At 38.3% G+C, this 8,734-nt stretch overlaps 1 pseudogene across 1 annotated transcript in view; it reads left to right on the top strand.

Annotated features, from left to right (window-relative positions):
- Positions 1 to 3,843: 3,843 nt before the first annotated feature.
- Positions 3,844 to 8,734, top strand: part of LOC144666716 (uncharacterized) — a 30,963-nt pseudogene continuing 26,072 nt past the window's right edge. The window contains exons 1-2 of the transcript XR_013573221.1: positions 3,844 to 5,064; positions 5,410 to 5,481. The product of XR_013573221.1 is annotated as an uncharacterized LOC144666716 (transcript). The remainder of the gene's footprint in view (positions 5,065 to 5,409; positions 5,482 to 8,734) is intronic.

Here is an 8,734-nt window from a genome sequence, read left to right as displayed (position 1 = left end):
TGAAATTATCTTTCATTGAAATGCAATCAAATAGTTGGTAAGTAATAAATCACCCTAAATAAGGCTGTATTTTCCGCTACAAATTAGTCTCACTCAGCAAGATTAAACTGATGCGTTTCGAAACAATTAGAGACATCTATAGTTGGCTTGCTTTGTCTTTCGGTCGATCATTCATTTGCACGTTCGTCAAGTTTTTGTATCTAGTAATATTTTCTATTCGTTGTCACACTTTCGTTAACGAAGTTCCCAAGTACATCTATCTCGTGACTTAAACTTAAATCAAAATTTCCTCTGGCATTCGTAGCTCATAATTTAGGTAGCAAGCCTATTGTGAATGATAAATTTGCTCTGTTTTTGAAAGGCAAAACTACATTTGTAAACACAGTATTATGCATCAGTCCCTTACAATTATTTTTTCTTCATACACATGGTCTGTCAAAAAAGGGACATATAAGTTCAACTGTGGTAATTGTAGTTCTCCAGGGGTGTATCATTGCACTCAGGTAATTTTTTGCTTTGTCAACATCCACTGAGTGCTATGGGGTAGACATTCAAAGGAATTTAATTCAAAGGGTGAGAGTACTATTGTTAGCGGCTATTAATTTTAGCGAGCAAGATTTAGCGACTGTTTAATATAGGGATTTTCCAAAAACTTCAAAAAATAGTAATATCGTGTAAACCAGCTTTTACTGGTACGTACCTTGCAAGCATGGCTTCAACAGAACGATAAATATAACCGGAGTTTTGGCTGAATTTGGGTACGGTAAATACCTAATCGTACCTTTTTGGTACGCTTCGGCTGCATATCATGCTCGTTTGGTCTTGGCTCGACTGCGTCTCGCCAAAATACGAACCATGCTCGACCAAACTCGCCTGATATGCCGCCGAAGCGTACCAAAAAGGTACTATTAGGTATAAGAATGAAACATACGAGGAAAGCGAGCAAGAGAGTTTTCTTCAGAAGATTTTCCTCAAACAATCCCCTCTAAAGTCGTCTAAATATCCTGGAAATTGTGACAACAGTTAAGATTTACGAGAATATCCGAAGCAAAACCTTTTCTGGTCTTTTCTGGAAACTACAAGTCTTGTGCAAGTCGAACGAAGCAAGTGTTTACATTGTACTTCTTTACGGCTCCACGGCTGTCATCAAGACTGCTATATTATTTGAAGCGAAATTGAGCTCAAAGTGGAACAGGTTTATTGAAGTATAAAAGAACAAAACCAAGATTTAAAGGTAATAAACTTTACTGAAGTGCTGAGCCTAGTTTTATGACGTACACTGAATGAAAGTGTGTCAGTTTGCCGTTCTTTCGTAAATTATTTGCTGCTTTTCTTCTTTATTCACTCGCTCTTGTTGTGCGTTCAGTTTAAAAGTATTATTAATTACACTTTTCGCATCTATCCTTTTGTTTTGCGTAGTTAAATTTACTATGGCATTTCTGTGGTTTTTGTAGGCACCGCTAATTATTTCTGGTTCATAAAGCTCGCCAAATTTCAGAAATTTGCTGTTCAAAACCATTTTTTTGATGAACTGTCGCTTTCCGCAGAAAAATTTTAACTTGCCAACAGTAACGCAATCATTTTCCAAATAAGGTCAAACTAAGGTATACGAGCTGACAACCGGGATTGAGTGAACCAATCAGAATGCTAGAAATGCAATATCCGTGGCTGAAAATTTAATAAAGATGAATATTTCATTCAATTTTAACTCTTTTCTAGTACCATCTATTTTTTTTCGGAAATACTCGGCGGTAAATCGAACCCCCAATTTTGTTGAGTTTTAACCACTTCTCAGTAAGATTTGGTGAAAATATATAGTCTTTGTGTACTTCATATATGCGCATGCGTTCAGCACAACATTCCGTGTGCTTGGGTCTACGCCTGGAAGAATGCATACCACAAGGAGAACATTGGGTTTTCAGAAACAAATATATAGCCTTTGTGAACTTCATATAAAGCAACACAGAGAAAGCTGGCATTTTAGCCAACCCCCTACCCGCTTCACAAGATTAATTGATTAATTCAATTTGATATTAATTAATTAATTCAATTAAAATGTTTACAGGAATCCAGGGAAGGAGGGAAGGAGTGAAGGAGGGAAGGAGTGAAATCGGCCCACTCACCAAAACTCGTAATTTTCCGAGTTAAAAATGTAGCGGGCTAGTGGTTGAAGGGTAGATCAAGACTCTCTCACTCTTTTTTTTTTGCGTTTTTCTCCCTTCACTGAAATTTCAGAGCCCCTACTCTGGATCCACCTTTAAAAAATTAAAGTTACTGTATCACGGTTGAGTTAAGTCTATCGATTTTATTAAGTTTTGACAGAAGCTTATCAGGTTTTGACAAATATCCGCTATAAAACCTGTCTAAAACCGATCTGGTCGATCTGGCTTGAAAACAGAATTCGCTCATTTCTTGTGTGTTGCAAGACTTTCATGTACTTATACTAAAACAACAATTCGCTTGATCGGATCATTCATTTTTTTTTTCGATTTTTGCAGGATTTTCTGTTCACCCGAATGAGCGCAACATATCGCGTGCAACATGTTTGCACAACAATGTTGCTAGCTCCTGCACAACATCTCTAGATCTTAACATGACCCAACATTGTTGACCCAACATTAACAATGTTGCGATATGTTGCGCTGAAATGTTAGGAAAATCAGAGGAAACAGGGTCAGAGTTTTGGAGGCCGGGCCGCACCTCTCTACCCGAGATTATGTCAAGTACCCCCTCTCCCCCCCGGGATGGCTAATTTCGTCCGCCGTACCTTCAAGTCCACAATTTCCCTGCAGCTGAGATTTTCTTGTCAAGTATATCAGCAGAAAAGGTGCTCTGCTTTCAGGGTGCTTAAAGTCAGATTTGCCAAAAAAAAAGTGCTACCACACTCGAGAAAAAACCAAGTGTGGTTTAAAAAAGTAAGTGCTGGTGTCCTAGCCGATTTTGTCCCCCCTGGATTTTGTCCCCCCGGTCAAAATCCGCTAACAGATATGGACCCCCGGGAGTCAATATTTGGTAGCGGATTTTGTCCCCCCTTCGCGAATTTTGACCCCCCGTCAAAAGTGATCATACTTCGCTATCGTACTCCTGGAGTCGTAAACGAATAAAAGAAAAGACGATTAAATGTTAATACAAATATTTCATGAACATTGAAATTTGCATTTAGTGAGGTGTTTAGAAAGGGGTCACTTTGAACCTTTCCCGCCGACCAGCATAGAACGCAAATGCATCGCTATTATAAGTCTTATAAGAAGTTACTTTATTTACTTTTTCGAGGGAACGTTGAAAAAAAGTTTGCAAATGGAAAGTTTACTGAGTAAGAGGGAAACAAAGCTTAAATAACAATTGTTGAGGGGGGGGGACAAATTCGGCGAAGGGGGGTCAATATCGGCTAGCGGATATTGTCCGGGGGGACAATATCCGCTGTGACACCGGCAAAATAGGTGAAATAGGAAGCGGCGGTAGTGTTTTGCAGTTTTTTGCGTTTGACCGCTGTGAACGTTCTGCGAAGGAGAGCGGGTTCATTTTGCCGAACTTGTTCCTTCCCCGGGGATCTCGGGGAGGATCGAAGATCGGACTCGACGCGCCAAATTTGGTCAAGATCACGTGTGAAACCTAAGAGGTGGGAGTGACACGGAAATTTATACTGTCATTGTCTATTTTTCACATAGTATTTGCTTCAGATCACGAAAAACCACCGCTATTTTTCATTCGAGTGTAATGTGTATGAGTTTGGAACGAAAGTGAACCGGGAACAGTAGCTTCCATAGCTGCAATTCGTATTTGCAAACGAACCAGGATGATTCGAAACAGCCAGACGCCATTTGAACCGTTTTGAAGCTCACGATGTTTAATTCTCAGTGTATTGATGTCTTGTTCATCTGCAATGAGTGGGGATCCTCGATGGGAGGTCTGTCGACTTTCAACAGAGAGTTTGCAGTGAATCTGGCTAAAGCCTCAAGCGACCAGATTCGAGACATTCATAGCTATGTCTGCAACTGTAGCGAAGAAGACAGACAAGATGCGAGCAAACAGGGAGTGAATTTGCTCACCGCTCGACGTCTCCCAGGTTCTGATGATCCCATGGAGTGGCTGAAAAGACCGCCACCAGAGCTCCAAAACCCTGATATTGTTGTTGGCCATGGTCGGAAATTCGGCGGTGCTGCTTATTTCATTTCGGACAGGGCAAAATGTAAGTGGGTACATTTCGTACACGGGTTATTCTGTGATTACCTGGGGAAATACAAACTGGAAGGAAGCGCCGTGTCCGATGCAATTGCAGAAAACGAAAACAAACAAAAGCTAGAATTAGAGCTTTGCGAAGCAGCCCATCTGGTTGTTGCTGTCGGCACTAAACTTCAAGAGAAGATACAGAAAACGTCTTCCAGAGATAAAGTAGAAGCTATCACACCTGGGCTTTTCGAAAAGTTCTTCATTGACGGAAGACAACTGCACGATGTCGGACAGAGGAGTTCCGTGTCTTCATGTTCGCTCGTGGAAGTTTTGAGGACTTTGCATTCAAAGGGTATGATATCATAGGGGAGGCAGTGGCTTCTCTAGGGAGGAAATATGAACTGACTTTTGTTGGTTCTCCACATGGTGAACAGAGAAGAATAGAGAAGTGGTTTCGCGAGGAAACAAAAATTGAACGCAATCAACTGATCATCCGTGGCTATTTAAATTATTATGACTACGAAGAAATCAAAAAGATGTTTCGTCAAGCTGATGTAATAGTCATGCCATCCCGCACAGAAGATAGCTTTGGTCTGGTTGCCCTGGAAGCAATTTCGGCTGGTGTCCCTGTTCTTGTTTCCAGTGAATGTGGAATAGCTGAAGCGTTAGAGGAAGTGGAAGGTGGGATGTCTGTGGTAGTCAACTCTAATAGGCCACAGGACTGGGCAGAAAGAATCAAACATTTGTCACAACAGAAACCAAAAGACAGACATGAGAGTGTTCTACATCTCAGAGAACAGTATGGCAATGTTTTTACCTGGAAATACCAATGTGCAAAATTTGAGCGTATGATTCACAAGTTGGTGCAGAGGCCTGACAAACCTGCCCCCATAAGTAAGCTATCTATTGAAAAGTTTGATATATTTATGTTACTCAATTTAGATCATTTTGTCCAGTGTTCCAACTTCAATTTTTCTACAAGTTGCCTTTTATTTCCTTTTGTAAAACTGTCACCAATGGTAAATTCTGATACTGCAGAATTCCGGTTATATAAGCCCTGGGCTTATACAACTTCTTAAGGGGTTTTCAGGCTTCTTTATTCCAATTGCTTAAATTGGAAATTCACTGCCATGATCATTTATCACATTCAAATTGTATATGTGTAACAAATTTCTGCTGACTTATAATTTAATTTACTGTTTTATTTTGTTAAATCAGATGGAAATGCCACTGCAGCAGTGAAGGTGGAACCAGTTGTCTCTGCAGACGAAGAAGTGGCTCAGACAAACAGAGAAAGAAATCCATTAACAGGTTAATTTTAGTGCAGTGCTTGTGCATTAAATTTTTTATTAAAGGTCAAATGAACCCAAATTTCGATTACCGGTACTTTATTTTAAACCAAAGTGCTAATTAAGAACCAAATATACATAAAATTATTCCAAAGTAATTGGAATTTGCATCACAGAGATATTTCAAGTTTAAAAAAATGCTTATTTTTGGCCTGTATAATCATCGAGTGCTCAGCAAAACTATTGGAAATTAAAGGCTCAAAACAAAGAATTTCGAATTTTTATTTCATTTGACCTTTACATACATACATACAAATTTTATTAACCCATCCCTGATGAGGCTTTTCAGAGTTAAATAATACGTACATATACTTAAACCTATAAATACATACTGTTAATATACTATGAATAAAATCAAAATCAAAATTAATGAATGATTTGCCACTAATCGGATCCTGTGTTTTGCGTGGAGGATTCTGGGATCACTAGGGGGCAAACATTGCAAGTCGCTAGAAGAAAATGTATGGCGAAAAGTTGTTTTGACGCTCAAAAATACGATTTTGGAGGGAGATCAAGGCTTTTTCACCAGTATTTTATCAGAAATGGATTTGGGCAATGTTGGTACGTTGAAAGTGTTAGGTTTTGTTTGAATAACCGTAAGATATGCGATAAAATCTACCGCTTTTATGAAGGTTTACATGTATTGTGAAATAGACATCGCGTATTAAACTGGCGGCTCGAAATAGTATAAAATTGGAAATAGCTCAATAAAGCTCTTTCAGTACAGTTGAATGATATTTAACGTTTGCACAAGCTGTAAATTTATTAGTCACGCCTTTTATAAACAAACAATTATTGTGGCTTCGTAATATTTAAGGTGACAGACATTCACAGACTCCTGCACCATCGTGACTTTTATAAATTTCCCAATCGTTTTTGGATTTGGTCATTTATTAAATCTATTTTGTTTATTACTATAGTTTATAACGGGATCTATATCCTGTCAGCTGTATTATTAAGAAGTGTTTTAAGTTGAGTAGAGCCCTATCAATGCCGCCAGCAAATGTGTAGAGGTCAAAGGTCTTCGTAGTTCCCCGGTAGTACATTTTTACACCTCTGCACTGTATTTATTGTTATATGAACTTTATGTGATTTATCTTGGCTCAATATATATATTTGCAAGATTTAAATTCGTTCTGGAAGGACAAGATCTTAAATTTTCCGTGAAGATGTTGATTAGTACAGTGTTGCGTGAATGTGTTGCTTCGTATACGCGTATCGCAGATGACATGTTTATTTTTGTTTAGCCAGAGGCTGCTTAGCTTTACTTCGAGAAAGATATAACCTTGTTTTAGAGCCGGCCATGCTCATGACAAATCATCTTTCTTATTCTTGGGCGGGTATAAAGTCTTGATATTCCATCGCGAGGAAGGTCTTTTGCTTTGCCTCTCTGGGTACCTTCGATAGTTATCACATACTGCACAATGATGACAGTGATCGCTACCGGCCGGGCATATTACTAAAATTATTTGTATAACTGAGCATAGAAATAATCCTGTACACACGTAAATACAACCCAAAAGGCTTTATTAATTAAGTAATTTCCTCCCGATATATATACCTAACTTGTAATATTTCGAGACCATTTTGAGATGTCAATTTCAAAATAAACCTTACCAAAGCAAAGAGGTTTATCGGTAAACTTGTTCATATATTTCACGGTTATTCAAACAAAAACTACACTTTCGAGTATCAACATATGCCCATATATCCATTCCTGATAAAATACTCGCGAAAAAGCGTTGATCTCTCTCCAAAATCGTATATTATTGAACGTCAAAACAACTTTTTGCCATACATTTTCTTCTAGCAACTTGCAATGTTTGCCACCTAGCGATCCTAGAATCCTCCACGCAAAACACAGGATCCGATTAGTGGCAAATCATTCATTGACATAAGAATTTCGTTAAAAGTAGACGCTTCAAGCATTGTTTAAATTCTCTCTGGGATTGGCAAAGTTTAAGTTCGGGTGTCAGAGAGTTCCAAAGACTAACAACCTGATAGTAAAAGGTTTTCTGTCCACTAGCGGATCTGAATAGTGGGATATCAAGAGCTTGTGCGTTTCTAGTAGAGTGCTTTGACACGTCGGAGCGTTTAATGAACTGCTCAACAGTCAAGTAACCTGGGGCACTCCCTGTCATGCACTTAAACACATGACTGCTTGACGATAGTAAAGTTGGTCTCTGACTGGAAGCCATTGTAAACGCCATTGTAAATCTTTATGTATAGTCCATTTGAATTTGAAATCAGAAATATAAATAGTAAAATAATAAATTATGCCTTGCATGAAATAATACCCCAAATGCATGTAAACAATGAAGTTATAATGCAGGCAGCAATATTACAAAATGATGATATCGCATAAGTTGTTGTGGGTTTGAGCACATGCAATTTCTTGAACAAATTATATTAAAGAAAATAGCAAACTTGAATCTCTAAGCTGTGTGCATTTTAGTCACCATGAAGAACATTAACCCTATATTCATACCCGGGCTTTTTAATTTGGATCTTTTCAGACCGGGTGTGGGGGCTCGGTAACTTCCAGATTATTTAAGCAATCACAATGAAACTTACAGGATATATTGATGTCTTTTTGATATACATCATGTGCAATGTTGACGTCACATCACGTGACAATAACACCATAATGTCAAAACAGCAGCCATCTTTGGATCCATCATCTTGGATTTCAAATTTTCCCTAACAACCATGTTAGAAAACCGCCCAAAATTATTGAAAACCGTACTCAAAATCAATAAAACAATACAAAGAAAGCGTAAAGAGGTGAGAAATTAATTGCATTAAAGTTAATTTTCATTAATAATTAAGAACACAAAAATTACAAATTTGGGAAAACATGTCCATCAAAATGCTGTTGCCCTGGTAACGTCAAGTTCCCAACACAACAACCTATCCTATCAATAAATTCCCAGATAAATTTTAGATAAACTCGCAAAGTTTGGCAGCATTTGGTAGAAACTTGAAAAAGTTATGAGTGTTCAAAGTCATGCATGCAGTTTAGGTACTTCCCACCCCCTCTCCCCCTGGTCTGGATGGGGTTAATGGAACATAACAATTAAGAGAAAATTAGATTGGAGATTTGTGTTCACTTCAGTGAAAATTTTTATGAACATGTCTGAGAAACTACACTTGCACATGGGCTGCTTATCTTGTTGTTCTTCCCTGTACACTTCTCTTTGCTTTAAATTACTATG

The sequence above is a fragment of the Oculina patagonica genome, chromosome 9 (genome assembly GCF_052425735.1).
Source record: "Oculina patagonica isolate OP01 chromosome 9, crgOcupat, whole genome shotgun sequence".
Classification (NCBI taxonomy): Eukaryota; Metazoa; Cnidaria; class Anthozoa; order Scleractinia; family Oculinidae; genus Oculina; species Oculina patagonica.
This window is presented reverse-complemented; position numbering and strand designations above follow the sequence as displayed.